This window comes from Phyllostomus hastatus, unplaced genomic scaffold, assembly GCF_019186645.2.
Source record: "Phyllostomus hastatus isolate PE091 unplaced genomic scaffold, TTU_PhHast_1.1 phas_contig_348, whole genome shotgun sequence".
Classification (NCBI taxonomy): Eukaryota; Metazoa; Chordata; class Mammalia; order Chiroptera; family Phyllostomidae; genus Phyllostomus; species Phyllostomus hastatus.
In genome coordinates, this window is record NW_025333860.1 from 10,789,267 (window position 1) to 10,801,329 (window position 12,063).

General features: G+C 42.3%; 1 pseudogene; it reads left to right on the top strand.

Annotated features, from left to right (window-relative positions):
* Positions 1 to 1,631: 1,631 nt before the first annotated feature.
* On the top strand, positions 1,632 to 2,390 carry LOC123820431 (annotated as a pseudogene).
* The last annotated feature ends 9,673 nt before the right edge of the window (positions 2,391 to 12,063 follow it).

The window sequence follows — 12,063 nt, forward strand, 5'->3', positions numbered from 1 at the left end:
GGGATCTCAATGAAGACATTAAGTCATTACTCTTAAGTTTGTATAACTCTTTAAATAAATAATCCTTTTCCTTTTCACCAATCTCTGGCATTGAGAGATGTCTTTCCCTGGTGGCAGGCAAGGCAAACCTAGTACAGCGTGGAGACCCCCAGAGCACAAGGGTGGGTCCATTTGGTAATAGTATATCATTCACACACCACCACCACCACCACCACCACCACCACCCACCGTCTGTTCTATAACAGATTGTCACTGTGAAGCACAGCAAATGCAAGTGTTTCACAGTGGGGTAGGGTCAACTTTGGAGTTTCCCTCAGCAATGTTAAAAATAAATACACCCTAACAATTATTAAAAATATGGCTAAATCTGGCAAGTCATTTGAGTCAAGATAAAGGACCTACAGGAAAGTTGATGTGACCACTGTATTCATTCATTCATACAAGCAGTTAGAAAATCCTTATTGAATCCCTACTGCATGCTAGGCACCGAAGCCTGATTTCTAATTCTCCTGTTCTGTTTGGCACCAGATTAGTACTAGCAACTTCTGAGAATGCCAAGGAGTGGGCAAGGTGGCATTGGTAAATCAGGAACCCCGATGTCACCAACATATAGTCCAGGTGCAGGTGCTCTCTGTGGTTTCCTAGGAGATGAGCTGCAGCACATGAGGAGCTTTTCCCCACTGTCAGCACCGTCAGTTCCCACTCTGATCTCAGGCTATAAGGAATGAAAACCTGCTCCCTTTTGCAAAAGGCACACCCCACATATCATCCACAGACCTATGGGACTGAGTAGAAGGGCATGTTATCTTCCTGCAAGAGAAGAGTTCATCCAAATACCAGGCCCACCGAAGAGGGGCCTAAGGGAGGGAGATCCCAGACTGTGAAAGGAGATGATGAGTGGGGATCCTGAGGCTTGAGAAGCCTGACTCTGAAGATGCACGGAGGCCAGGAGGCAGAGGCTCTGATGAGAACTGAAGGTGGAGAGTGGCGTCTGGGTGGAAAGGTGGGGTCCTGCAGGTAGATCCAAGAGCAAGGGCCAAATAAATGTCCCCTTGCAGATGTCATCAGTTGCAAACCTGCCTGTCTCTTTAGCAGAGGAATATAAACAAGAGGCCCTATTTGAACACACCTCACATTAACAGCTCATGCTTCCTCTAACTCATTATGTGTAATTTCCAAGCACAAATACAATAGTGACTTCATGTTTAGTCTCCTTTATGTTGCAAATAAATAACAGGTCATGCATGAGCCATTGTGTCATTCTTTGTAGCTTTTATGATAACCTCTGAAGGAAAAAATATTGACTACAATATATCTTAAAACTTTGCTATGAAAGGTGACAGATTTTGACAGGTGATCATCAGTTGTGGATGCTAAACTTTTAAAGTCTAAAATTCATATGCACCCCAGCCAGCAAAGGCAGGAGCCTGTGCCCTCCCCTACTCCTCTCCCTCCCCACCTATCCCCTCACCTTAGGGAAGGGGGGGGAGCAGGAAGCCCTAGTCTTTCCACTGCCCCTATTGTTCCTCTTCCCCCTTCCCTCTTCCTCTGCAGTTTTTGGCTTTCACTGCCCTCCTCAGTGACCAAAGACTTGGCCACTCAAAGTCCAGCTCCCCAGAACACTGCTCAACATGGACTCCGGTGTGATTGAAGGTGGATTAAATGTCACTCTCATCATCTGACTACTTATGCATGGAAAGGAATTTGGCAATACCGTCAGAAAGAATGGAAAATCCATTAAGAAGATGTGTGAGGAGAGTGATGCATGTATCAGCACCTCAGAAGGGAATTGTATTGAGAGAATTATCACTTTGGCTGGACACACTAATGCCATCTTCAAAGCCTTTGCTATGATCATTGACAAAGTGGAAGAGGACATCAACAGCCCTATTACCAACAGCACAGCTGTCAGGAGACCCCCAGTCACCCTGAGGCTGGTGGTCCCTCCTAGTCCATGTGGTTCTCTCATTGGGAAGGGTGGTTGCACGATCAAGGAAATATGAGCGAGTACAAGGGCCCAAGTCCAGGTGGCAGGGGATACGCCCCCCAGCTCAGCTGAGCACGCTGTCTATTGCTGGGATTCTACAACCCATCACTGAGTGTGTGGCAAGGGTCTGCGTGGTCACACTGGACACTCTCTCCCAATTTCCCCCAAAGGATGTGACCATCCCATACTGGCCCATGCTGTCCAGTTCTCCAGTCAGCTTTGCAAGTGGTCAGCTTATACCATTCAAGGACAGTACACCATTCCACTGCCAAGTTTGTCCAAGCTGCACCACTTGGCAATGCAACAATCTCATTTTCCCATGATGCACAGCAACTCAGGACTGGGTGATTTTGAAACTGGAAAAGCCAGCGTTCGTGCAGCCTGTCACTACCAGAACCAGTGAGCAGAGTCAAGGATTGGATCTGCATGGGCGTTTTATTCACATGCTCCACTAAGTGTTCGGGAAGCAGTATAACTCCTCTCTGATTCTTTCTCCACACACAGTTAGCACCTTCTTCATCAAAACCCCAGCTCTCAGCTTCCTCTCAGTCTGCAAATATTCAGGGTCAAATTGTGACAAGTCTAGAACAGGTACCAAAGGCATTATAAACACTCCTTTAGCAGCTTCTTTCACTGCTTGATCAGCCAGATTGTTTCCTCTAGCCACTTCAGCGTCCTCTTTCTGATGCCCTGGGTGGTGTATAACTGCCACCCATAAAGGTACCTAAACAGCTTCTAATAATTTTAAATTTTCTACTGTATGTTTAATCTCTTTTCTTTAAAATATTTTATTTATTTATTTTTAGAGAGGGGAAGGGAGGGAGAAAGAGAGGGAAAGAAACATCAATGTGTAGTTGCCTCTCGCACAGTCCCCACTGGGGACCTGGCCCACAGCCCAGGCATGTGCTTAATCTCCTTTATATTGGAGGTTAACAGTTCTTTTTTCCTTCCAGATGGAACCACGTGATTGCAAAATTCCTAAAGAGAGTCAATATACACATTCACTCTCTTCGTGCGGCAATTCCAGTGCCCTCGTCAGTGCAATCAGTTTGGCTTTCTGAGCAGAGGTTCCTGGAGCGAGGCCTTGCCCTCCACTATTTCTTCAAAAGTCACAACTGTGTACCCAGCCTTTCTGTTTCCTTTGTCCATATAGCTGCTTCCATCTGCATAGACAGTCCAGTATGCTTCTTCTAAAGGATGGTCCTGTAAATCAACTCTGCTAGAATACACTTCATCAGTTATCTCAGCATGGTCATATATTAGTGCAGCCGAGTCAGGCTCCATGAGAAGGGAGGCAGGATTTAACTTACAGTTTTGAGGGAGACGTTGGGATCAAGGATTACTTGGCACCTGCCCATTCTTCCAGCAGTGAGCCACAAATTTCCCTTTTGCTCCAGCAGGCTCAACCCTTGGTGGAGTGCATAAATGGTGATAGGCTGTCCCAAGGGAAATTTTCAGCTTCCTGTAAGAGCTCACAGGTGGTTGCCACAGCTCTCAAGCAGGCTAGCCACCCCTGGACAGTGTGACCTAATTTATTTAACAAGTATGCAATAGGTTGCGGAATGTGACTAAGCTTTGGGTGAGGACTCCTAGGGCAATGACCTGCCTTTCATGAATGTATAACTGAGGGGGCTTAGTAGGTTTAGAAGCCCCAAAGCCTGTGCAGAAGCCAGGTGCACCTTCAGGGACTCAAAAGCCTGAGTGCATTCCATCATCCATTCTAAAGTGACATACTCTGGTCCTTTTAAACTTTTTCCAGTTTAACAGATCTGATGTAGAAAACAGAGTATGTGTCCAATAATATCCAGCGGGCTGGCCCTCTGGCCCAACTCCCACTGGAAGTCTTCACAGAGGGTACTGCTCTCCCTGGTAGGCGCTTGTCCTTCACTGAATTTGGTTTCCTGATGAGTTTGAGATGGCGATACCAGTTCAGACACACTGTCCCCAGTTCCTTCAGCCTGGTAGATCCCCCAGGGCTGGAGGGGCCATGGAAACCCTGACCATGTTCACAGCAGCCATAATATCTAGATCTTCCAGGGCCCTCTCCTCTGAGCTTCTGCTGTCTTTCCCAGGCAAAGTCCCTTTTCTCTGGACCATTAATCTATTTCCTTTTAATCCTGCATCCTGATTATGTAAACTCATGGAAGTTCCTAGTTAAGGCATTTTGTCCCACTTCCCTGATTTTTGACAGAACAACTCTAATTGCAGTATAATACAGTAATTTAAAGACCTATGCTACAGCCAGCACTCTACTGAGTCTATGTTGTATGATATATAAGCCAAACAGTGTTACAATAAAATCCACTTTCTTTTCAGTTGTAGGTTTATCAGCATAGGTCAATCTATCAGCCAAAATTCACCCAAAGGGCCGTTTCCCTGAATGGAGGCTTCTGCCCCCATTCTATCAGACAGAGCTCTGTAATGTCACAAAAACCAGAAGGCACCTTAATTAAACAAGGAGATACCTTTTCACCAGACAGAGCTCTGTAAACCACAAGGCACCTTAATTTTGGGTCATGTAAGTCACGACCCAAATTGTAACCTAGACCAGAAAGCGCAGTGGTTCAATCAAAAAGTGAAGACAATAGGAGGTGCTGAGAGTCAGAGAAGGAGAGACCCCAAGTGAAATCACTTGGCAGCTGCTAGGGAGTCTCCAAATCCACACCCCAGAGTCCCCCAGTCCAGGCAGCCAACGGGATTCCCAGCCAAATACTCAGACTTACTGGAGTCCCAAAGTCTGTCTGGAAAGGAGTCGCCAGAATATGAAAACAGAAAAGCTGGCATTCATGCTGCCTGTCACTAGCAGAACCAATAAGCAGAGGCAGGGATTGAATCTTTACGGGCACTTTATTCAGATGGGCAGCGATCTGAGAAGACAGCAGGTTATGTACCCTAACAGACCAGCCTTAAATCACCCTGGAGCACAATGGCTCAAATAGCATCTTAATTGCTTGCAGTCCTCCTGAGGCGCAAAGGTGGAACTGCTATTGGTCTCTTGGAGTCAGGGTGAGTCATACCTTCAGTTCCTGGAACAATAGCTTTTACGTGCATTGATTACTAAGCTTATTAGCTATTACCTAAACTAAAATTTTCCAACTCTTGAGTCCCACATCAGTTTGGATACATCTGCTCAGACTACTTCTCATAAACTCACCATTCCAAATGATTTGATTGGCTGCATAATCAGATGTCAGGTCACCAAAATCAAAGAGATCCATCAGAAGTCTGGGCTCAGATCAAAACTGCGAACCCAGTGGAAGGATCTACTGATAGGCAGGCTACCATCCTTGGATCTGCTGTCAGTATTAGCCTGGCTCAATGTCTAATCAATGTCAGGCTTTCTTCGAGACAAGAGGCATGGGGAGCAGCTAGAACAATGCAGATTCATCCATAATCCTTTTCTGCTGGTCACCACCATCCACAATCCATCTGTGTAGTTTCTGAACAGTTGGCAATCCCAGGTTTTAAACAGTTTCTAAAGTTTCAATTTCTGTCAATTTTATCAACTACCCGTGATTTTTTAATTAAAGCATTTTATGGAGGGGGGTGGGAGGAATGGAGGACACTTGCAGTCGTGTCAACAATAAAAAAATGTAATAAAAATAAAATTAAATTAAAATTAAAACATTTTGCCCTGTCTGGTGTGGCTCAGTGGATTGAATGGCGGCCTGAGAACCAAGGGGTCACCAGTTCGATTCCCAGTCAGGGCATACGCCTGGGTTTCAGGTCAGGTCCTCAGTAGGGAGTGTCCAAGAGGCAAACACACTGTGATGTTTTTCTCCCTCCCTTCCTCTCTCTCTAAAAATAAATAAATAAATAAAATCTTTTAAAAAATTAAAATGTTTTAATTCCTTTCTCTGTTCAGCTGTTAATGCTGAAATCCACATTTAGTTTTATAAGCTGTTGGTTTTTGTTTTGGAGGATGGGGGGGTTGGCTCCTAAGTTTTTTTTCTGTTTGTCATGGAAATGTAAAAGTGGAATATTAATACATTTCAGTTTAGTTCTGTAATGTCAGAAGTTTTTCAAAAAAAAATTAAAAGATGCACTGGAGCTTTTTCTTTGCGAATAGAAACTGGATGACACATTGAATAACTAAATAAATAAAATTTGTATGCAGGAGATTTGGCTACTTTAAGGAGATATTTGCACTGATTAGCAGTTCACCTGTGAGACAGAATTCCACAAAATAATCATTTGGTAAAGTAAAATAACTTTTCTATGACTGAAAATTATATCAAGTAGGTTTGGACTGTGCTAATTAAATGTAGACAAAATTAAATTAACTTGAGGTCTTGGAAGGACTTGCTCAAAACTTAAGGTAAAAGTGGTTTCTAACTCTACTTAAATTGCACTTCTGCTTTTTAAAGCTAACTAGTGTTTTTTGTTATTAATGCCAGAATGCCGCAGTTTCTATTGCTGAATTGCAATCCCATCTGGAGCACATGGGACACTGTCCAGGGATTTAGGAGCAGCTCCCCTGCATCACTAAACCACACAATATGTTCTCTCAATAGAACTTCATAAATGCTATATACAATAAAAGCTGGGTCAACTGACACTGCCCTAACAAGTTCTAGGACTGGTATCTCTAATACTCTCCCAAAATAAATCACTATGCTAGCTGACTACTAACACCGAAATTCAGCCAGTGTCAGTGTAAGATAAGAAGATAGATAAATCTGCCCTGGCTCGTGTGGCTCAGTTGGTTGGGCATTGTCCTTTGTACCAAAGGATCATGGATTCGATTGCTGGTTGGGGGGCAGGCCTGGGTTTCAGGTTCAGTCCCCAGGTCATGTACGGAAGGTGGCTAATCGATGTTTCTCTCTCTCATCAACATTTCTCACCCTCTCTTTCTCCCTCTCTTCACCGCCCTCTAAAATTAAATATAAAATATTTTAAAGATTTTATTTATTTATTTATTCTTTACAGAGAGGGGAAAGGAGGAGAAAGAGGAGGAGAAAAACATCAATTTGTAGTTGCTTCTTGTCCCCCACTGGGGATCTGGCCAGCAACCCAGGCATGTGTCCTAACTGGGTATCAAACCCGAGACACTTTGGTTCTCAGGCTGGCACTCAATCCACTGAGCCACACCAGCCAGGGCTAAGTATAAAATACATTAAGTAAACAAATCACTATCCCAAAATTAAAAATGAGAAAAGCCTCAGAAATTTATAAGAAATTCCTTTTTTAAAAAATTGATGTAGTATACAGGGTATTGCATTCTATGCAAATATTGTATTCCTAAAGACCTTATGTAATTTAAAATATGAATCCAAGACAGAGCCTGACAAAGTGTAGCCTTTATTTTTACATAGCAACTTGAGGATTTTACACAAAAGGAAAAGAAACTAGAGACTACTAATTAAAATAATCTGATTTAGCCATATATAATTTGCCTTCATCAGATTTGCAGCATATATGACAAAGAGCCAATATGTCTAATAATATACAAAGAACTTCTAATAGTCAATAATAAAAAAGATGCTAGTAACATAAATCTTCCTGCCTCTCTACAGAATCTTTAGTAAAATATACCATACTCCTAAAAAAAGGAAGAAGATAAACTGTATTTTTTAAATGGGCAAAAGAATGAACAAGTGGCCCTGGCTGGTGTGGCTCAGTGGACTGAGTGCCAGCCTGAGAACCAAAGGATGGCTGGTTTGAGTCCCAGTCAGGGCACATGCCTGGGTTGGGGAACAGGCCTCCAGTAGGGGGCACACAAGAGGCCCCCTTCCCCTCTCTCTAAAAGTAAATAAATAGGTAGATAAATAAATAAAATCTTTTAAAGAAAAGAAATACAACCTATAAATATGAGAAGATGCTTGACATCAGCAGTAATTAAAGTCTTCCAAATTAAAGCAATGATTAGGGCATATTCACCATATTAGATTGACAAAGGGGAAAAGGATGGATAAGTAGTCATTGGTGTCATAGGTGGGGCAGGGGATGGAAGAAGGGCTTTCTTTTTAAGTATATTTTATTGATTATGCTGTTACAGTTGTCCTAATATTTTTCTCCCTTTTATCCCCCTCTGCCCTGTACCTTCCTCCTTCCAACATTACCCTCCCTTGGTTCATGTCCGTGGGTCATACATATAAGTTCTTTGGCTTCTCCATTTCCCATACTATTCTTAACCTCCCCCTCTCTGTTTTCTATCTAACATTTATGCTTCTTATTCCCTGTACCTTTTCCCCCCATTCTTCCCTCTCCCCCTCCCCACTGATACCCCTCCATGTGGTCTCTATTTCTGTGATTCTGTACCTGTTCTAGGCATTTGCTTTTGGGTTTTTTTTTTTTAGGTTCAATTGTTGATAGTCGTGAGTTTATTGTCATTTTACTGGTTATAGATTTGATCTTCTTTTTCTTAGATAAGTCCCTTTAACATTTCATACAATAAGGGCTTGGTGATGATGAACTCTTTTTAACTTGACCTTATCTGGGAAGCACTTTATCTGCCCTTCCATTCTAGTGTTTCTCCTTTCTAGCATTTCATATAGAAACTAGAGGGGAGCACCCATGAGCTGTACAAAATGAAAGAGGTGTTTTTTTTAGGTTTATTGAACTTTTCTTTAATTTTATTTTTCAATTACAGTTTACATTCAACATTATTTTATGTTAGTTTCAACTGTACAGCATAGTGGTTAGGCAATCACATACTTTACAAAGTAGTCCTTCTGACATTTTTAGTGCCACCTGACACCATACATAGTTATTACAATAGTATTGACTGTATTTCCTATGCTGTACTTCACATCCCTGTACTATTTTGTAGCTATCAAATGTACTTCTGAATCCGTTCACCTTTCTCACCAAGTCCCCCAGACCTTCTCCCCTCTGGCAGTTATCAGTCTGTTCTCTGTTATGTGTCTGTTTCTATTTTGTGTGTTCATTTATTTTGTTCTTTAGAGTCCACATATAAGTGAAATCACATGGTATTTGTCTTCCTCTGACTGACTTATTTCACCTAGCATAATACCCTCTAGGTGTGCCATGGCACACCAGTGTACTGCAAGAATTTTTACAACATGCAACACCTGACTATTTAGTCAGGGGCACTGACCTCTTTTCCCTTAGAGCACAGGTGACAAACACAAGGCCCAAGGGCCGAATCTACCTTGTTTCATCTGGCCCGACACCTTGTTTCTACCCAGTGGCAGCACTGAGCTCCTTGTCCCTCATTAAATAGTAGTTACATTTACACAGTCCTAAAATTACATTCAGCCCTTTGAAGGCAACCTCAAGGCTGATGTGGCCCCCAGTGAAAATGAGTTTGACACCCCTGCCTTAGATTGTCAAATTTAAAAAATGACAACAGACAACACAACAATATCCATTCTGATGTGAATGAATCAAAATTATATACTTTTGTCAGATCAGCAAAATATATTGTTGGTGTGCCACAGAAATTTAGTAATTAGTATATATATGTGAGCCATGAGATAAAAAAATGTTGAAAATCTCTGCTGTAGGTTCATCCATCTGTAGCAAATGGTAAGATTTCATTTTTAAATATATTTTATTGATTATACTATTACAGTTGTCCCATTTTCCCCCTTCACTCCCCTCCACGCTGCCCCTCCTCCCACCCACAGTCCCTACTTTCAGTTCATGTCCATGTGTCATACTTAAAAGTTCTTTAGTGTCTACATTTCCCATACTATTCTTACCCTCCCCCTCTCTGTTTTCTACCTACCATCTATGCTACTTATTCTCTGTACCTTTTCCCTCTCTCTCCCCCTCCCACTCCTCTGCTAATAACCCTCCATGTGATCTCCATTTCTGTGGTTCTGTTCCTGTTCTTGTTGTTTGCTTAGTTTGTTTTTCTTTTTGTTTTAGGTGTGGTTGTTAATAGATGTGAGTTTGCTGTCATTTTACTATACATGTTTATTATCTTCTTTTTCTTAGATAAGTCCCTTTAACATTTCATATAATAAGGGCTTGGTGATGATGAACTCCTTTAACTTGACCTTATCTGAGAAGCACTTTATTTGCCCTTCCATTCTAAATGAGATTTTATTCTTTTTTATGACTGAGCAACATTCTATTGTGTATCTATATACCATCACTGTTTTATTCACTTGTTAATTGGTGAGCTCAGGTTGCCTCTATATCTCGGCTAGAATATCCACAGCTGGACTGCAGCCTTCTGGTTACTGTGGTCGCCACCCCTGCTGGTGGCCCCACACTCACAAAGGGTCTCTCCATTCATAAATGCTGCATGCTTGCTCCCACCTTTATGCCTGGAATTTATTTCCCACTTACCTCTAAATGTCCAAATCATGTTCTTCCAGACTCAGCTCAAGTTTTCCTTCTCAAGAGGAAGAGCAAGAAATTGAAAACTAATTTGAAAAAATAATGAAGAACTTCTCCAATCTGGCAAGGGAAATAGACTTCCAGGAAGTCCAGGAAGCTCAGAGAGTCCCAAAGAAGTTGGACCCAAGGAAGCACACACCAAGACACTCAGAATTACATTACTCAAGATGAAAGATAAGGAGAGAATCTTAAAAGCAGCAAGAGAAAAGAAGACAGTTACCTACAAAAGAGTTCCTATGAGACTGCCAGCTGATTTCTCAAAAGAAACCTTGCAGGCTAGAAGGGGCTGGAAAAGGGGTTTCAAAGTCATGAAAGGCAAGGACCTACATCCCAGATGACTCTATCCAGCAAAGCTATCATTTTGGAAGCTTAGAATGGAAGGGCAGATAAAGAGCTTCCCAGATAAGTTCAAGTTAAAGGAGCTCATCATTACCAAGCCTTTATTATATGAAACATTAAAGGGATTTATCTAAGAAAAAGAATATCAAAAACTATGAACAGTAAAATGACAACAAACTCACAGTTATTAACAACTGAACCTAAAAAAACAAACTAAGCAAACAACTAGAACAGGACAAGAATCACAGAGATGGAGATCACATGGAGGGTTAACAGCAGAGGAGTGGGATGGGGAGAGAGGGGGGAAGGTACAGGGAATAAGTAGCATAGATGGTAGGTACAAAATAGACAGGGGGAGGTTAAGAATAGTATACGAAATGTAAAAGCAAAAGAACTTATATGTACGACCCATGGACATGAACTAAAGGGGGGGACGGGGGTGGGAGGGGGTATGCAAGGCAGAGGGGAATAAAAGGGGGAAAATGGGACAACTGTAATAGCATATTCAATAAAATATATTTTTTAAAAAAATAATAAATAGAGTCCTGGCTGGCGTAGCTCAGTGGATTGAGCATGAGCTGCAAACCAAAGTGTGGCAGGTTTGATTCCCAGTCAGGGTACATGCCTGGGTTGCAGGCCATGACCCCCAGCAACCGCACATTGATGTTTCTCTCTCTCTTTCTCCCTTCCTTCCCTCTCTAAAAAAAATAGATAAATAAAATCTTTTAAAAAATAAATAATAATAATAATAAATAAATACAATAAAAAGATTTTCCTTCTCAAATTTAATAATTCCCTCTCTTCCAAATATAGTGACAGCTTGTTGGTGCCAACAATTTTGCTTGTTGCTTAATTTTTTTTCTTACATGTTTGGATAACACCTTAGCTGTGGTCCTTAAGCCCACTCCTAAACCATCCCGATAGCCACTTTCCTTCCTGGGCTTCCCCAACTCCATGCCTCGTCTCTATCCTGGCCTCTATCCAGCTCATCCCTCCAGGCCTTCCCGAGGCAATCATTCTGGCCATGAACCCCTGCCCCATCCTGCTTTCATGTCAGTCCTCCCTGATGCTCACTATTGCTGCTACCAGGTGCCTGGGGATCCTGCCCTCTGACTGGGCATCCTCATGTCCTCATGGTGGGCTCTGGGTTCCAACCTTCCTAGGCAGATGGAACATTGGTTACTTCATTTCTGAATCCTCTACAACCCAACCAAACGAATCACACTTATGTTGTATCCAAGTGTGCGAATGATGAGCATACAGGTGACTCCAAGATGAGCATGCACGGCCTCCATGAACACAGTGCACAGTCCACTGGAGAAAACAGTTGAGAAGAGGCAGGTTTTCCCTCCCTGTGATGTGAGGATGTCAGGAAAGCAAAAGAGGTGAGCTTTGACCTGGACCTCAAAGGCCATGTATGATTC